This window comes from Brassica napus, chromosome C2, assembly GCF_020379485.1.
Source record: "Brassica napus cultivar Da-Ae chromosome C2, Da-Ae, whole genome shotgun sequence".
In the NCBI taxonomy this organism is placed as follows: domain Eukaryota; kingdom Viridiplantae; phylum Streptophyta; class Magnoliopsida; order Brassicales; family Brassicaceae; genus Brassica; species Brassica napus.
In genome coordinates, this window is record NC_063445.1 from 49,385,175 (window position 1) to 49,404,850 (window position 19,676).

A 19,676-nucleotide genomic window follows, 5' to 3' on the forward strand; every position below is an offset into this window, starting at 1 on the left:
ATAAACATGATATAAGGCGGCTCGGCCGACCAATAAATAAATTAAATTACTAGTAAATAATATAGGCGGTATTCCGGCCATTATAACATGATATAAATAATAGTAGATGCGGTATACCGACCATTATAACAGGGTATAAATGATACAAATAAATTTTACCAAATCGCAGAGTGATCGTGCTGATAACGTGTTATAAAAAGAACTAGTATTTTATTGTATCGCATGAATTTAAATAAGGGCGAAATTTTATACTTGTAGAAATTTTTAACAGTGATATAGAGAGAGAATTTCTTATAATAGAGAGAAGAGATTGAGGTGTGTCGTTACAATGAACGAAAACGTTCATATGTATAGAAAGAAATTTACTGTCTAAATAGTACAGCGGGCTCCACTTCTTTTAATATTTTCAAACATTACGGCTGGCTGTATTTTATAACAAATTTTAAATTATTTGTAAATTATTTGTAAATTGACGGTTATCTGCATTTTAAATTTACCCAATCCTTACATGCATCCTCATAAAAAAAATTCAATCCACATCTATACCTACAATCCCAAATTCCAAATAAATTGATTCACACTAATTCTATAGAAGTTGACGACAACATGAACCGACCGAAAATCAAATAGTGTTAAACCGAACCGCGAAATTGAATGGCAATGCTACTTGAGTCTTTGTTACTAGTGGTTCATAGCTTATACAGTCACAAGCCTGATCCTGATAACGGAACCATCACCATTACGTATGAGAGACTTCTTTTTTCTTTTTTTTTTAATCAACAGTTAGATAAGAAATGATTACTTTAAAGAGATTGTTGTTAATTTGGGCAGTGACACTGGAATTGGAATGACAAAGGAAGAACTTATAGACTGCAACCATTGCTCAGAGTGGCACTTACCAAACCTGGATAGTTTTGGGTTCGGTTCGGTTCGGATAGTAAATGTAAGAACCGGAAAATACCCGGAAAAAAATTGGTTCTCATTTGGATCTGGTTTGGGTTAGGATAGTTCGGGTAGTTCGGATAATTTAGATAAAATATCTGTTATTTAGGGTAAAATATCAAATTATTAGGATGATTTAGATTTAAAAAAATTGGATATTTCGGATTACTTTGGATATTTTGGATAATACTATTCGGATAGTTTCGGATACTTTCGGGTAGCTCCGATACTTTATAATAATTTAATTATCCTCAACTATTTTCAGATACTTTAAATAGAATTTTAAATTAAAAATATATATTTAGTTATGTTATATGTATATATAATTAATATTTTTATATATTAGAGTACCCGTTCGGTTCTGGTTTGGTTCGGTTATTTGAGGGTATTGGTCCGGTTCCGGTTTCGGATATTTCGGTTCGGTTCCTGTTCAGTTCTTCGATTCCGGTTATTTTGCCAAGGCCTAGCTGAAGATTTGGTAAGCTCATTTAACACAATCATACGAACACAATCATACAAAGTACAAACACTCAGTACTTAAAGTTAACTTATCAGACACGTGCATCTAGTTTGAAATGAACTTGCTGCTTGCTGGTAATGTACATTTTAATTTTTGAATGTGAATGATAATGTTGAGCCCGTATAAATTCTTGATCCTAACAATACGGGTGTAGATTGACATACATACTGGCATGTGAGTAATTGCTAATGGACGCTACACTTTGTCTTAAGACAGGGAGTTATTACTAAAGATGTAGTTGAACTGAGGAAATCAATTGGAGCACCTGGAATGGCGGTCCTCCAGTTTGGTAAAATAGCTTGGCTTCCTCATCTTCTTCACTGTTTTTGATTTTCTCTCAACCTACTTGAGATTCTTTCTCTAATTTCATCATTTGCAGGCGGCGCAGATAACCCACATTTACCTCATAATCACGAATTGAACTAAGTTGTATACTCTGGAACTCATGACAACGACACTGTAAGCTCTGCTCTCAGCTTTAATTGATTTTAGTGAAGCTATAGATAACCTGGAAGAAATATATATATCCTTGTTATTGTTAAATAGATTCGAGGGTGGTGGGACAATCTCGACCATGAAGAAAAATCTAAGGTCATTTCATTGATGATTTTTCAGTTTTGATTTTGTAAGATAATCACAGTAGCGATTCCATCGTGTTACATGCAATGAAATACCTTTCAGTAGCTGAAGAAGACGATATCTCATGGTCACTTATCCAAAGCTGCGTTCTCTTCAATTGCTCAGACCTCATTCATACCGATGCAAGACATCCTCGGACTTGGAAGTTGTGCCATGATGAACACTCCAGCCACTGAGGTTAGCCAACTTTTTTTTTATCATAATCAAAAAGCTAGAATGAAATTTGAAAAATAGACATTGCTGCTTTATCACATAGTCCATGTGTTGGCAGTTATTAGACTGTTGCTTTCTAAGTGCTAACAATGTGGACATTACGCAAAAGGTGGGAAACTGGGGATGGAGGATTCCGAGTTCAACGAGCTTTGATCATCTTCAAGCTAGCCGACCCATAATTATTTCCTTTTATATAAACATAGCCAAACCCTTAGGAAACCATGGGCTAACTGTATTTAATGGTATTAAGCTTTGTTTATTAGAGTATTCACTTAAAAATTGGACTTGTTGATTGATGGGTTGAGCCGGGCCCTTGCAATAGTGCAACGCATGGGCGACTCACGAAAGCCCAAATAGCAAGCTATCTTGGAGGGCTTTCACCCTAAAAAAATAGAGTTAATATCATGTGGGCCGATGACCCACATATCAGATATTAAACTGATAAGAACAGATACTACACTTGATCTTAGCCAAAAGGCCGAGAAAGGTATGAATTGGAAGTTAGACAAGGCCTCTTATTTATACTTATCAGGATATGACCACCTTCCTTCTAGCTAAGCGATATGGGACAAAAACATAACATAGTTGTTTCCTTTGCAACCGCCTATAGGCTATTCCGGACTTTTTACTTATTTCGTCTCTGTTTGCAGTGATTACAGATATAAGTAAAACCCAGGATCACTTTGAGCTTGGTTTTTAAAATCGAAGTTCAATGAGATCTATGTGCACTGAGGAGGGTCATAGGTGATGGGTTTTAGAATGCAAGCTCTGGGAATCTGATAAGTGATAAGCAATAACACTGTCTCATCTTGTACCTTTCTTTCATCATGATGCGATGTTCAAAGCAAACGTGGTTCTAGTCTGTAAATCTTCAAAAACATGTAATCTATATAGCCTTGTCTTCCACTTTGATTGATGACTTTAATCAGTAAGTAGCACGGGGAGAGGTTTAGACCGACGGCTTTACGTGGAATCAGTCACAATATCTGTTTTCATCAAAAACAAAAAGATAGTGTTGACAGTGGGATTTGATCCCACGCCCTTACGGACCAGAACCTTAATCTGGCGCCTTAGACCAACTCGGCCATATCAACTTTGGTATTATCTTGAAGTCGAAACCATACTAAAAACAAAAATTAATCTATATTAGTACTACAATACTACTCAACAGGAGTTTAGTATACATCTATTGAATCTATCCCTGAATCTTTCAGGTATCTGTTGAGTTTAAGACTTGACGAGGATGGTTGCGTTAAACTAAGTGTGACTGTTAAATGGCACACACATTCAGTAAACACGACTTATCTTTTTATATAAATGCATCGTAGTATGTATCACAATATTGAAAAGTTACCAATCTCTAAAGAAAGAAAGCTACATTAGTTAGACAATTGTAAGATAACAGTAAACAGTACATAAACTTGATTAACGCTGCTGCTTACGCAGGAATGTATGTAAAAAAGTGTCACTCCCATTTCTCATTTCTTACTTCTTTATTATAAATAAGTGAAACACATCTCCTCATTGTCTCTGACTCTCTGTTACGAAATAGGGTCAAGCTTTAACGCAGCAGTTGAAGCAGCTAAAGATTCCTCTCCTCGTCTGTTCCAAAGTCACATATACATATTTATTTACACGTAAGATTAAGAGTCTCTTATCCCCAAAAAGGAACTATTATTTATACATTTTTTTTTTTTTACATGAGTTTAAGATTTTACGGATAAATATGTGATAGTTAGTTAGTTTCGAACTTGTATCATAAATTAAAGTAGTATCAAAATTCTTATTATTCCTTTGGCTTAATGCATTTATGGCCACTAGATTCACCATTGTGGTTCCTTAGACAAACTGGAAGATAATGATTATTGTCGGGTTTATCATAAAGAACTCCAATTTTATGTCTCATCATACCTTGTTTAATAGTTAATGGACCTTCTAGTGACGCGAGACCTATCAACACGTATGGCTTAATAACTTGTGGATTTTATGAAATACTCTTTTCTATTCGAAGTTGGTGTCGCATGCTCCTCGTGGTTGTGACACTAGGAATATTTAAATGTTGTTTGATAAATAATAAAAACCATATGTTTTTTTGGTCGAAAAAACACATATGTTTTTTTTTTTTTTTGATAATCCAGGGTTCCCCACTTACGTGGATCATTCCATTGGGCCCGGTTAGGCAGCGGTCCACTTCACCCGGGAGGGCTTTACTTGGGCTGGAGACAAGGCCCAACCCCCAGTAAAAAATTATGGCAATGAAATATTTATGTTATGACAACAAATCATGCGACGGCTCAGCCGATCAATGCAGAGTAATAAATAAATTATACGGCGGCTCGGCCGACCAATTAATAATAAACATAACATAAGGCGGCTCGGCCGACCAATAAATAATAAACGGGATATAAGGCGGTTCGGTCGACCAATAAATAATAAACAAAATATAAGGCGGCTCGGCCGACCAATAAATAATAAACATGATATAAGGCGGCTCGGCCGACCAATAAATAAATTAAATTACTAGTAAATAATATAGGCGGTATTCCGGCCATTATAACATGATATAAATAATAGTAGATGCGGTATACCGACCATTATAACAGGGTATAAATGATACAAATAAATTTTACCAAATCGCAGAGTGATCGTGCTGATAACGTGTTATAAAAAGAACTGGTATTTTATTGTATCGCAGGAATTTAAATAAGGGCGAAATTTTATAACCGTTGAAATTTTTAACACTGATATAGAAAGAGAATTTCTTATAATAGAGAAAGGAGAGATTGAGGTGTGTCGTTACAATGAACGAAAACGTTCATATGTATAAAAAGAAATTTACTGTCTAAATAGTACAGCGGGCTTCACTTCTTTTTATATTTTCAAATATTACGGCTGATTGTCTTTTATAACAAGTTTTAAATTATTTGTAAATTATTTATAAATTGACGGTTATCTGCATTTTAAATTTACCCAATCCTTACATGCATCCTCATAAAAAAAATTCAATCCACATCTATACCTACAATCCCAAATTCCAAATAAATTGATTCACACTAATTCTATAGAAGTTGACGACAACATGAACCGACCGAAAATCAAATAGTGTTAAACCGAACCGCGAAATTGAATGGCAATGCTACTTGAGTCTTTGTTACTAGTGGTTCAACCTTTGAGTAGAAGCAGCCTATACACCACCTCTCCTTTGACCTCCCAGAACTCAATCCCATCTCACAACAGCGTTTCTTCCTAGCTGCGGCGGTGGTGGTGGTCTGAGAACCGGCGTTTCGCGTAGCTGGAACCTCGAGAAGAGATGTAATCGCTTCGCCGTGAAGTGCGACGCCGCAGTGGCGGAGAAGGAGACGGCTGAGGAAGGGTCCGGTGAGAAGTCCGAGTACCAAGCCGAGGTTGTTCGTTTTCTCCTAAAGTTTCGATTTTTAAATGGTGGGCACTTCTCAATTTGCTGAAAGTTTGAGACTTTATGATTTGGCAGGTGAGCAGATTGTTGGATTTGATTGTTCATAGCTTATACAGTCACAAGCCTGATCCTGATAACGGAACCATCACCATTACGTATGAGAGACTATTTTTTCTTTTTTTTTTAATCAACAGTTAGATAAGAAATGATTACTTTAAAGAGATTGTTGTTAATTTGGGCAGTGACACTGGAATTGGAATGACAAAGGAAGAACTTATAGACTGCAACCATTGCTCAGAGTGGCACTTCCAAACCTGGATAGTTTTGGGTTCGGTTCGGTTCGGTTCGGATAGTAAACGTAAGAACCGGAAAATACCCGGAAAAAAAATTGGTATAAAAGTGCACATTAAAGTTATTTAACCCTTAAGTTAACACAAAGATCAAGTGGGAGAATGTAAGAATATTTTATATTCTGTGTGACCTATGTGTCTATTTGTTTAATATAAAGTTCATATTAATGTTTTGTATTCTAATATAAAAGTTGATACCGTGATGGATCGGTTTCGAGTAATGAGTTAGAATATGGGTGTATTGATAACCCTCATGTTTTACCTTCTCTTATAAATATCCTTAATCCTATGATTATACACATATATATACAAGGTAGTAATAATATAATATATTACCATAATGTAATATATATGTGAGTATATGTTGTAGTGCGGAGTATATGTTGTAGTGCGGTTATAAAGAAGAGTTGTGTTACAGACATCCGTTTGATGGATATAAACCAACACGTCTCTTAGATTATTATAAAAGGACTCGTACTCCTTTTATCAAGATAACGTGAAGTCTCTTTACAACACTACACTAATAGTTTTTACTAAAAGGAAGGCTTTCAAGGTTTTTTTTTTTTAGTGGCTAGCAGTGTTCTAGAAATCGGTCTAGGCAGTGACTGGGCAAACCGGGTTTGAACGAAATGATTGTTTAGATTTTTTTTTTTAAATTGGTCTAGACTTCGATAAAAGTTAGACCGCCTAAACAATATTCCTCTATAAGGCGCATAACTTTGAACATTGGTTGCTAGCAAATTAATCTTGACATCAAATTTTGAGTCATTGGTTTGATATCTCTCTCTGTCTATTCAGGAAAACAAGGACCTTGGTGCTGACAATGGTTTGACAGGACAGTTTGGTGTTGGGTTTTACTCTGCTTTCTTAGTTGCTGAAAAGGTAAAGACTATTCCACCTTTTGCTACTATAGGTGTCATCTAGTTAAGAGGGAGTGGACTTATACTTGTCTCTGTTTTCATGTTGTTGTGTCAACGAAAAGCCCCAAATCTGACAAACAGTATGTTTGGGAATCGGTAGCTGATAGTAGCTCATATGTGATCAGAGAAGAAACAGACCCTGAGAACTTTCTACGCCGTGGAACTCAAATAACTCTGTATCTAAGGGTACCTTTCTCTATTCAGCCGTTCTTTCATTTCATGCGTTGAACATTTTGAGATCTCTTGACTGGTTATTCTTGGCTGCAGGAGGATGATAAATACGAAGAATCAAGAACCTTGTGAAGAACTACTCTCAGTTCGTTGGGTTCCCCATCTATACATGGCAGGAGAAATCAAGGACTATAGAGGTGAGGACAATAACACTTTTTTGCCTTATTGTAATTAAATAAGAGTGAAACTAACATTGTTTGAGATTTTTTCAACATTATTGGTTAGGTTGAAGAGGAAGAACCATCTAAGGAAGGAGAAGAAGAGAAAGAGGTAGAATATTGTGTTTTTTCTGTTATTACTGATTCCTGTTGACTGACATGACATTGTCACTTTTTTGATTCCAGGGTGAGCCCAAAAAAGACAAAGAAGACTACTAAAACTGAGAAGTACTGGGATTGGGAGCTAGCCAATGAAACAAAACCTTTATGGGTGAGCCATGACTCATGAGCTGTTTACCGTGCGTTTTGTCTTCGTCCTTTGTGATGTGTGACATGTTTTGTCTCTGATTAGATGCGCAATTCGAAGGAAGTGTCAAAGGAGGAATACAATGAGTTTTACAAGAAGGCTTTCAGTCAGTTCTTGGATCCACTTGCTCACACTCACTTCACAACAGAGGTGCATTTTTCATATATATATTGCGTTATTATTCCTTTGACTGGATGCTTATCGTTTGTAATGTCTTGTGTTCAAAGGGAGAGGTTGAGTTCAGGAGCATTCTGTACATCCCTGGGATGAGTCCTCTTAACAACGAAGACGTTACAAACCCGAAAACAAAGAACATTCGTCTCCACGTCAAGCGTGTGTTTATCTCTGATGACTTTGATGGAGAGCTGGCGAGTCTTGTAAAACATAGAATCAATTTTTAGCTCCTCTGGTTCCATTTTTTTTCCACATGTTTCATCTATGTGTTTTGCAGTTCCCAAGATACTTGCTTTGTGAAGGGTATTGTGGACTCAAACGATCTTCCTCTTAACGTCTCACCTGAAATCCTCCAAGAAAGCAGAATCGTAAGTGCTGCCACAGCTAGTGTGATACAAGAATATCACACCTTTATAAATAATACACACCTTGTTATAACATTCAGGTGAGAATCATGAGAAAGAGACTCCATTCTTTACTCCATTTTTATGTGAAAACAAAGAGGTTCGTGCCCTCTCTTTACTCCATTTGTATTCTCTTAAATCCCACGCGAAGTCTCAGGATCTGTATTCAAGAAATAGCTAGGCAGCAATTAGGTTCTTTGTATAGGACTAGTTATTAGATGGATTATTCCTGGTTTAGGCGTGGACTATGAAGACATTAAAGAATTATTTATTACATATTGTATATTTGAGAAATTCCCTAGGATAGTCATTTTTAAGTTTTTTTCACAAAAATAGCTTTCAATGAGAAAAATGACCAAAATAAGTTTTATTAAAGGGTAAAAGTATATTTTTACCCTAGAGTTAGCTAATCTAGACTTAGGTCCTAAGTCTTAGGGTTATAGAGTTTTGCGATAAGGTTTCAAATTTTAAAAAATAAAAATTAAAAATTAAAAATTTCAAAATAAAAGAGCTATTTTGGTCATTTTCTTTTTTTTTAAGGTTATTTTTGTGACAAAAACTTTTAAAAAAAACTATTTGAGAGAATTGGCCTTGTATATTTATATTATTTTTTAGGTTTATGTATAAAATTTATTTTGATGATTTATAAAAATTAGGTATACAAAAAAAATGAAATCAGACCAACTTGTGCAGGTACACTAATATTGTTGCTTGATTTAACAGATTCGAATTAGATCAATTTGGATTGATTTTAACCGATTTAGAACGGTTTAAACTGATCTGAGTCGTTTAAATCGGGCTTTAAGAAAACCGTTTCGACTATGACGGATTTGCCACCTAGGCGGGGTATTCATTTTCTTTGGTACAAATGATTTACAGGATTACAAGAAGTTCTGGGAGAACTTTGGTAGATTCATTAAGTTGGGTTGTATTGAAGACACTGTCAACCACAAGCGTATCACACCGTTGCTTAGATTCTACAGTTCCAAGAACGAGGAGGAGTTGACAAGCTTGGATGAGTACATCGAGAACATGGGAGAGAACCAAAAGGCTATCTACTACCTTTCTTGGAGAAGCTAATTCAAAAAGATATTGAGGTAATATGATTCAAAACTAGTTTTTCAACTTAGGGCATGATTAACCCGGTCTCTTAGTCGGGGTTCTTAACTGATGATTTGCCATTTTTTTGTTTTTTTTTGTTTTTTACACTTTTCGGCTAAGAGATGGTTCTTATATCTCTTATTTAAGAGACGGTTCTTAGCTTTTCTTAGTTAAAATTTAAGAAAAGATAAGAACTGTCTCTTAACCAAAGCTAAGAACCCCATTAATGATAGGTTCTATACTTGGTTGAACCAATCGATGAAGTTGCAATTCAGAATTTACAAACCTATAAAGAAAAGAAGTTTGTTGATATCAGCAAAGAAGATTGGAACTTGGTAAGTATTGTTATAGCAATTCTTGTGCAATCAGTGTAAGAGTTTGTTTTTCTAACACTAATTTGGACAGGTGTGAAGATGAAGTAAAGGAAAGGGAAGCTAAACAAGAGTTCAATATTCTGTGTGATTGGATGAAGCAGCAGCTTGGTGACAAAGTTGCCAAAGTCCAAGTCTCGAATCGTTTGAGCTCGTCTCCTTGTGTGCTCGTCTCAGGCAAATTTGGTTGGTCTGCTAATATGGAAAGGTTAATGAAGGCACAAGCACTTGGAGACACATCAAGCTTGGAGTTCATGAGAGGTAGGAGAATACTAGAGATCAATCCAGATCATCCTATCATCAAAGACTTGAATGTACGTGTTTCATAAATCTCCTGTCACAGAGATCTCAAATAAAAAGCCTAATAATGGGTTTTTGAATATTTTTTGAAGGCTGCTTGTAAGAATGCACCTGAGAGCAGTGAAGCAACAAGAGTGGTTGATCTCTTATATGACACTGCTATAATCCCAAGTGGTTTCACTGTAAGTAGAATCTAACAAGGTGCTTTGGCTTTCTTGTTTTCTATTGGTTTTCCTCACTTTTGATGTGTTTGTGGGACAGCCTGATAACCCGGCTGAGCTGGGGGACAAGATTTATGAGATGATGGCTATGGCTGTTGGAGGAAGATGGGGCCGAGTTGAAGAAGAAGAAAGCTCGAGTGTGGGTGAAGGAGATGAGAAAGATGGAGAAGCAGAAGTAGTTGAACTATCTGAAGTTAGGGCAGAGAGTGATCCATGGCAAGATTGATTCAAAACTTTTGTCATGTGAATTTTTGACACACGAGGTGTTTCTTTTTAGTAGGATTGGGTACGAGTACCATGGGCCTAGTGAAAGCCCGTTATTGGATTACGTGATAGAGAAGTGATCCGATATTTGTAGGCTTTTTTAAATTCGGATGTTTTTCAAAATATTTCTCTAATATTTGCTAATAATTTTTAAAATATTATAATTGTTTTCTGACATTTTAAGCAAAACATTCCTCTAGTCTCAGTCTATATTTTTTAGATGATAATTTCATGCATGTTTTGAGAGCTCTTTTTGTATGAATATGATACATTTTGATTAGCAACTTATAGTTTTTGGCCTAAATCAATCTAGTGAAACGTTACAAGACCCTTCCAAAACCAAAATCAAAACCCACTACAATTGGTTAGTAATGATCAATGAAAATTTAAGAGATATATCGAATCCAGATTTTTTTTTTTTGAAAAATAAAATCAGTGATTTTGAACAAATATACTATAAGAGTTTTACACATACCATATGTAATATTCAAGCCAAACTCTGTTTGGTCTTGAGACTCGAGATACGGAATATCACTCGTTAGAAACAAATCAATATTATGAAGGTATCTTTTACCAGCCATTTATTTTCTTTTTAATGTTGGTCAACCATATATCTGTTAACCAATATACTATCCCCCTCGTTACTTTCTATAAATCATATAATTTTGCACCCTCTTGAGCTATCAACACCATCACCAAAACAAATGGCGTCTAATTCTATCTTGTTCATTTCACTAATTCTTACATGTAAGTCTATTTTCATCTCTTAATCATCAATTTACATACTAAACCTTATTAGTCAATTTGGTTTATTGATGTGTTGATATTAGGTATGAGACCAGTGCGCATACCCAAGGCCGAAGCGACGTACGTAAAGTACCATAGCTGCCATACTGTAAAAGATTGCATTAAAGATATAGATTGTTTGATTGCACCGGTTCAATGTTTAGAGTCACGGTGTACGTGTATTCTTATCTCACCACTCTCAAGCAGAAAAAACCTTAACCTTAAACCAGCGGAGACGCCGTTAGGGTGCAAGACAGCAAGTGATTGTGAAGATAAGCTCATTTGCGTTTTTGGAAAATCTGTCTGCGAAAATTCACAATGTCACTGTTTAGATGGATAGAAATTTTAGAAAATTGAAGTGTTGTGTTTTCTTTTTTTTTGTGTACTGGTATGAATAAAAGTATTTTATCCAAATGGTATGAACAAGATGGATAGAAAATATAGACATGTGATACAAAGTTCCCGTTTGAAGTAAGAAAAATAAAAATAAGCAAAAATATATTTTTAAAATTATCAAAATATGTATTTCAAAATTGGCTTATCCAAGATAATTAAATTTAATAATAATATTAGCTATCCAAATTTCTTGAACCTGTTTTATTATCCCAATTTCATTTTTAACTTTAAAATAGTATTTCTCTCTCTATATATATATGTTTTAAATATTATAAAATCATACAGCGGAATAAAGCTTAGCACTATAATAGTTTATTTTATTTCTTTATCAAAAGTATTTTGGATACTGTATTTCAATATTTAACTTATTTATATTTCAACCGGGGCTTCTAGTTCTAGTGGTAAATGGTTCACGGCTGTGAGTTCCGCAATATTGGTTGGAATCTCAGCCACTGAAGTATTCACATGCAGTTTTGCAGCGCCCCGGGACCGAAGACCGTTCTGGTGCAACACATGTCCCTCATGTGACTCTGGTCACTGTGTGGTTCGTGGTTGTCTCGGTCTCTAGTCTGAACTCACTTCGGTGAGGGCCAGGACACTCGATGTTATTCACAACGTCCCAAATAAACATGCCAAATTATAACTTAGAACTGCGGCATGAACCAATTATTTTGTGAACCAATAATTAGACCATCTATCTATATATATACATATAAAGTTGGCTTTTTATCTCTCTTGGGAGCAAAAATTGTCATCTGTCACTTTATTTAAACGCTGCGTTTAGGGTTAGGTGGTTACAATTGGGCTTCATTTGTAATTGATTCATTTGGGCTTCGTCACTTTATTATTTATTTATATAAATAAGACATTGTCTGAGAGAGACGTCACTAAATAGAAGAATCTCAGTTTGACACGTCAGACTCTTTAAACGTGTGTTATAGTTTGGGCTTCCAAAAAACAATAAGAGTTTTATGTTTGTGCTTTTTGAGTCAAAACAACACGAGCTTTGTTTTTAAAATTGGGTCTGGCTTAACTTAGGTTATTCACACGCTTCTTCTTCTTCTTCCCCGTGAGATTACCGCCGCCTTCGTATTGATCTATATTCTCCAAAAACTATGAAGACACTGCAGCAAACGGTTGTCGATTAGATTCACTTAACACAATTAATATAATCATTAACATCACCGGCCCATTCATCTTAAGACGTCTCATTCAATACACTTCTTCCTATCTCAATGGTTGCGGACTTCACCTATAAATAAACGAGTTTGATCCTGGAAAATTCACCACTTTCTTCTCTATATCATTTTTTGAAAGAACTTCTCTGTATCATTTTAAGAAAAATTCTAGGCTTTCATGCACCTTATAAGAAACGGGCTGACATCTTCTTGAATATAAAACGAATGTTGCTACTGAGCTGCTTGAAAATAATCAAGAGGCTATTCCATTCCCACTCGAAAATCTGTTTCCGATCTGATCAAAGGATATTTCGGGAATCTGATTCCAATACGTGGCTGAGATTATCATTACTGGAGTTTATGACAGTACCAGACCACCAAGGATAAATCTACCAGCACCACCGTTAAAATCCGACCCCCATCGCCGCAGGAGAATCCAAATGCCATTTCTATTCTCTTTCAAAAGCGCAGGAAGAAAAAGAGAGATTAGTACTTTGAATGAATGGCTTTACAACCGTCTGATCAGATAACTACATTACATTTTTACCCTTTAAGAAACAAATCCCACGATCTTGAAACTCTCAGTCAGACCTGCATCTGTATTGTTTCGACGGTAATAGAGTGTGTATACACTTAGTATTGAGTTAATCTTGTAAAGTTAGCTTAGTCTAAACCACACTTGTATATATAGTCATACTTGTACATCATTTACATTAATGAAGATATTTCCAAGCCTCTGCAGTCTTCGTTTCCTGTTGTAAGACAAGCTAGCAACAACTCTCCCGTTGCACTCACTCCTGATCAGATGCAATAGTTCATTGCCTACTTCAGTACTCAACTGCACAATCACAGCGTTACATCTCCTCCTACCCCTGAAAATTCTGTTGCTTCCACTTCAGTCGTATCATCAACTCCAAAAGAGTCTGGTACATTCCTTTCCCTTTATAAACCTACTCCTTTTTGCATGTCTTTTGTGTTTGCCTCTGGAGATGCTCCTGTCCCTGGAGACTCTTGGATAATTGATTCGGGCGCAACTCATCACGTTTCACATTCTGATTCTTTATTTTCTCAACTAACTCCTCTCACTGACACTTGTGTTATTCTTCCTTCTGGAATCTCAGAGAGGATTGTTGGCATAGGTTATGTGATGTTGAGTGATAAAATTGTTCTGAAAAATGTGTTGTTTGTTCCTGCGTTTCGTTTCAATTTGCTAAGCGTTAGTTCTTTCACTTCTAAAGTAGACTCAATGATTAGTTTTACTTCATCTTCTTGCTTTATACAGGATCTTACTCGGGAATTGATGATTGGCAAGGGTAGACGCGTCTCAAATCTGTATGTCTTGGAGTCTGGGTTTTTGATTTCTGCTCATGATTTCTCAGGTAATAAGATAGCTTGTTCTGTCATTGCTGATATTGAGACATGGCATGCTCGTTTAGGACATCCTACTTATTCTAAAGTTGATTCATTGTCTAGTCTTTTACAATTGAATAATACAAAATCTAAAGAAAATCATCATTGTCATGTTTGTCATCTTGCTAAACAAAAACGCTTAATGTTTCCAATTTCTAATACAACCAGTGTTGCTTCTTTTGATCTTTTACATATAGATGTTTGGGGTCCATTCTCTGTTCCAACATCTGAAGGTTTTAGACATTTTTTTAACTATCGTTGATGATCATAGTCGTGCCACTTGGGTTTATCTAATGAAATTGAAATCTGATGTCTTGTTTGTGTTTCCAAATTTCTTGACAATGATTGAAAATAAATTCAATACTCGTGTCAAATTTGTTAGATCTGACAATGCTCATGAGCTCTCTTTCACTGATCTTTTCAAACAAAAGGGTATTTTTTTCTTTTTATTCTTTCCCTGAAACACCTGAATAAAATTTCGTTGTTGAGCGAAAGCATCAACACATCTTAAATGTTGCTCGAGCTTTAATGTTCCAATTTCACATTCCTCTTTCTTACTGGGAGATTGCATTCTCACTGCAGTCTTTCTTATCAATCGTCTTCCTTATCCAAATCTTGATCATAAGTCTCCTTTTCAAATTCTTACTTCCAAACTTCCTGCTTATGATCAACTTAAGACTTTCGGCTGTCTTTGCTATAAAAGCACTTCTCCTAAATCTCATACCAAATTCGATCCTCGTGCTAAAGCTTGTGTCTTCATCGGTTATCCAGTAGGCTTCAAAGGCTACAAACTTTTAGATCTCGAAACTAACAACATCTCCATTTCAAGACATGTTCTACTTCATGAAAATATATTTCCTTTTGCTGATTCTTGTCTTTCCAATCCAGCAAAAGCTTTCTTTTCATGTCCTGATAAACCTGATGCTGATGTACCTTATGTACCAACATCATCTGATGATTCCTCAAATTCATGATCTAATGTTAGTCTGCCTTTAGCAGCAACATCAACCCGCACCCGTAGAACACCAATCTACTTACAGGACTATCATTGTAACTTCACTTCTCTTTATCCTCTATCTCGCTATCACACTTATAACAAATTCAAATTCATAAACGCGATTCTTATTTGTTTTGAACCATTAAATTTTTTGGAAGCAGAGAAATCCAAGGAGTGGTGTAGTGCTATGGATGTTGAGTTTGGTTCTTTAGAGGCACTGGACACTTGGGAAGTTTGCAGTTTATCTGAAGGTAAAAGTACTGTGGGTTGTAAGTGGATCTTCAAACTCAAGCTTCACGATGATGGTACTGTTGAACGACACAAATGTCGTCTTGTAGCCAAAGGATACACGCAAAAGGAGGGCATTGATTATGTTGAAACCTTTTCTCCAGTGGCGAAAATGGTTACTGTCAAGATGATCTTAGCTCTTGTTGCGAAGAAGAAATGGATTCTTCATCAACTTGACATCTCCAATGCTTTCTTGAATGGTGATCTCAACGAAGAGATATACATGGATTTGCCTCCTGGCTATGTTGAAAGGAAAGGACACAATCTACCTCCAAATTATGTGCTCCGCTTAAAGAAATCGATATATGGTCTTAAGCAAGCATCTCGACAATGGTTTGAGAAATTTTCTTCTGCTATTCTTTCCTTGGGCTTTACAAAGATCAATGGTGACCACACACTGTTTCTTTCAACATCTTCTCGAGGTATCATCATTCTCCTTGTTTACATTGATGATATTCTCATCGCCAGTGATACTGAAGCTGCAGTCACGTGGTTTGTTTCTAAACTACGAAGTTATTTTAAACTTTGTGATTTGGGTGCTCTCAAATACTTTCTTGGCCTGGAAATAGCACGCTCTGCTTCTGGTATATCTGTTTGTCAACACAAGTATGTTCTTGAGCTCCTCACTGATGCATGCTTACTTGGTTGTCTACCATCGTCTATTCCTATGGATCCGAGTATTAAACTTGCTGCTGAAGATGGTGAACTCTTACCCAGTGCAGAACCTTATCACATATTGATTGGCAAACTGATGTATTTGACTACAACTCTCTCGGATATCTCTTTTGCCGTCAACAAATTGTGTCAATTCTCTTCTGCACCTCGCAAACCTCATCTTCATGCTGCTCACAAGGTTCTTAACTATCTCAAAAGCACGATTGGTCAAGGCTTGTTCTTTCCTGTCAATGATGATTACCAGCTTAACGCCTTTTGTGATGCTGACTGGTCTAACTGCCCTGATACTCGTCGCAGTATCACCGGATCATGCATCTTCATTCGTCAATCTCTCATTGCCTGGAAATCTAAGAAACAAGATGTTTCTCATTCATCAGCAGAAGCTGAATACAGAGCAATGTCTGCAACATCTAAGGATATTCTTTGGCTCTCTCGCATGCTTGCTGAGTTGCGCTGTCCTTCTCCTTCTACTCATGTGATGTATTGTGACAGTACTGCTGCTTTGTACATTGCCAAGAATCTGGTCTTTCACGAACGCACTAAACATATAGAACGTGAGTGTTACGCTATTCGTGAACGGATCATTGCCGGTCAACTGAAGACACTTCATGTTGGATCTTAGAATCAGTTGGTTGATGCTCTAACTAAGCCTCTCTACCCGATGGTGTTCAACAAGCTTATGTCCAAGATGGGTCTTCACAATGTTATGACGCCATCTTGAGGGGGTCTAATAGAGTGTGTATACACTTAGTATTAAGTTAATCTTGTAAAGTTAGCTCAGTCTAAATCACACTTGTATATATAGTCATACTTGTACATCATTTACATTAATGAAGATATTTCCCCTTTCTTCTATTAGACGGCAAATGTTTTTTCTTTGAACAACCGGCAAATGTTTTTTACTCTCTTCCCACTGTTTACTTAGTGAATGCTTGCTCAATGCTTTGACATGTCATCTACGAAACACGACTGACCTCTGATTAAGACATGTGTCTTTTGATCGTGGTTATGTGTCGTTGGATTTGTGACCAGTGTCTTTCTTTTTTTTGGCTATAAACTCTTTTTGTTAAGTTGAGTTTAGTTTCAATCCAAATTTTTTGAATACTTTGGGTTTGGGTTTCAAACTTTCAATTCAAAGTAGGACCAGATTCTCACATGCAAGTGCGATGTTTCCGCTCTTACTCTTATTTTACATCTTCCAATAAAAAAATGCAAACCAATTACATTTACATAAAAGTCTCCTTAATGATTTTTGGTATGGACAACAAAAACAAAAACGATATACTATTAGTTTATATTACTTTCAATTTCAAATGAGAATACATAAAATATTTTCAAATATTTTTAAAAATCTAAACATATTTTAAATTGTGTAAATTTTTGCTACTAGCCAAGTAAAACAATCACTCACATTTATAGATACTTGAACTTACGTGTGGTGTTGAGACCAATACCAGTCCCGAGGGGAAGCATAGAAGCTCAGGCTTCCGGCCTTGTTTAAGTTAGGTATTTAACATGCTATTAATTCCCAAAATTTTCAAGTAGCCTAGAGGTTTGTGGAGGTTTTTTCTGTGATAACCAAGTTAAGTGTTCGATTCCTCCACCGGTACCGGTTGAGACCATAAATTCGAAACAAAATTTAAGATATAAGAACTTATATCATACGTATAACAAGGTCAAAATTTCACGGTTAACAAATACTCCCTTTGTTTCATAATAAGTGTCATTTTAGCTTCTTTTTTTTTGTTACACAAAAAGTGTCACTTTATAATTCTAATGCAAATTATATTTAATTTCAGCTAAAAATTAATTGTAAACTGCATTGATTTTATAAATAATTATAGTTATCTCAAATACTATTGGTCAGAAAGATGTAATTAATAACAACTTACATATATTTCTGTTACTTTCTTAGTCTATGTGAAAAGTGTCAAAATGACAATTATTCAGAAACGGATGTGGTAAAAAATACAAACAGATCACTAGCTTAAAGGATTTTGCAGACTATTCAAGGATTTCCTGCTTACGAATGGCTGCTGACGATTCCAACCTTGCAGCATATATGATAATTTCTCGAGGATCTTATTGATTGATGCAAGCACTACTTTATGTTTTTTTTTCTTGAACATAGCATTACTTTACGTTAGGAACATATTTTCCAGAAGAACAGGTACACACGATGTTGATTTTGCTACTGTTGTTATCCCAATGTTAGAATACTGGAAATAACAAATGTCATGTAAAAGTCAAAATAGACCATGTTATGTGAAACAAAAAAAAATGGCAGAAGTGCTTACTCCTAAATGGGTTAGTTTCTTTGTCCATTAATTCTAACTAGACTCTGATCCGCGCGCCAGCGCGGGTTTGAATTTTCGGTTTTTGGTTATTTATTTAACTAAATAATGTATTTGTAATATTTGATGTATTATATTCATCAAGTAAATAATTTTTTGGCATTTTAAACCATCTATTTACGATGAATATTCGATATCATATAAAAATTAAACAAATAGACGTAATTAGAGAATAGTACACGATATATAAAAACAATGGTAATTAATGTAAAATAAGAAGAAATATTATATTATGACTTAGTATGGCATAAAAGATTATAAATTAGTTATACATGTTTAAAGAAAATAAAATGATTTTTAAACTTCTATGAAAAATTTAACATATAAAAAAGGGCGAAGAATTAGTCATCAAATTGTAAATAATTTCATAATTTTATTAATAATAAATTATTATAGTCTTTGTTTTTCGTCAAGATAATTATTAAATGTCCATAACATTAATATGTTAAAAGGTCATATTATGAAAGCCCATGTTGTAACCGTTTTTCGGGAAGTGTAACAGAAAAAAATTACATTTAACTCTTCGTTTTGTTTAAGTTGTGTCGGTAAAAGATTAAAAAATATCTCTCTATCTTTTTCAATGTTCAATTTGAAGCTTATTATGCGGAAATCATACGCAAATATAGGCAATTGGTTGGAATCTCTATATCTTTATATTCTTATAAATTTAAATTTATTGTTTCATCTTCTGCAAGCAAATCAATTACCGAAGTAATAGATCAATTGGTTGGAATCAAATATATTCTTATAATTAGTGTAATTATGGTTACAGTTTCTATATTTAATAGGTACATTAAAGATACGACATTGAAGATATTCTGTTTTGATTAATAGAAGATATTGGATTTTGAGTTTGTATTTATTGATTTGTTTTTTTATAAAGCTTAGAAAATCAATGGGATGATTGGTTGGTTGATACATCCTATAAAGAAAACGAAAACTATAGGTGGTTTGAATATTGTACATCGATCGATGCATGATGTAAGTTGACTATCACTACAAGAAAACTTGTTTATAGCCACGAGTAAGCCACAAATATTTTGCGGCGAGAAAAATTAAGCC

The 19,676-nt window shown here is 35.2% G+C and overlaps 2 non-coding genes and 1 pseudogene across 2 annotated transcripts; 1 reads left to right on the forward strand and 2 right to left on the reverse strand.

The window, feature by feature from the left end:
* Positions 1-2,609: 2,609 nt before the first annotated feature.
* On the reverse strand, positions 2,610-2,805 carry LOC125582652. Its single transcript, XR_007320109.1, has one exon. It is a non-coding gene; the product is annotated as a U2 spliceosomal RNA (small nuclear RNA).
* A 522-nt stretch (positions 2,806-3,327) lies between these two features.
* On the reverse strand, positions 3,328-3,408 carry TRNAL-AAG. Its single transcript has one exon. It is a non-coding gene; the product is annotated as a tRNA-Leu (tRNA).
* A 2,112-nt stretch (positions 3,409-5,520) lies between these two features.
* Positions 5,521-10,707, forward strand: LOC106355024 (annotated as a pseudogene).
* Positions 10,708-19,676: the final 8,969 nt, after the last annotated feature.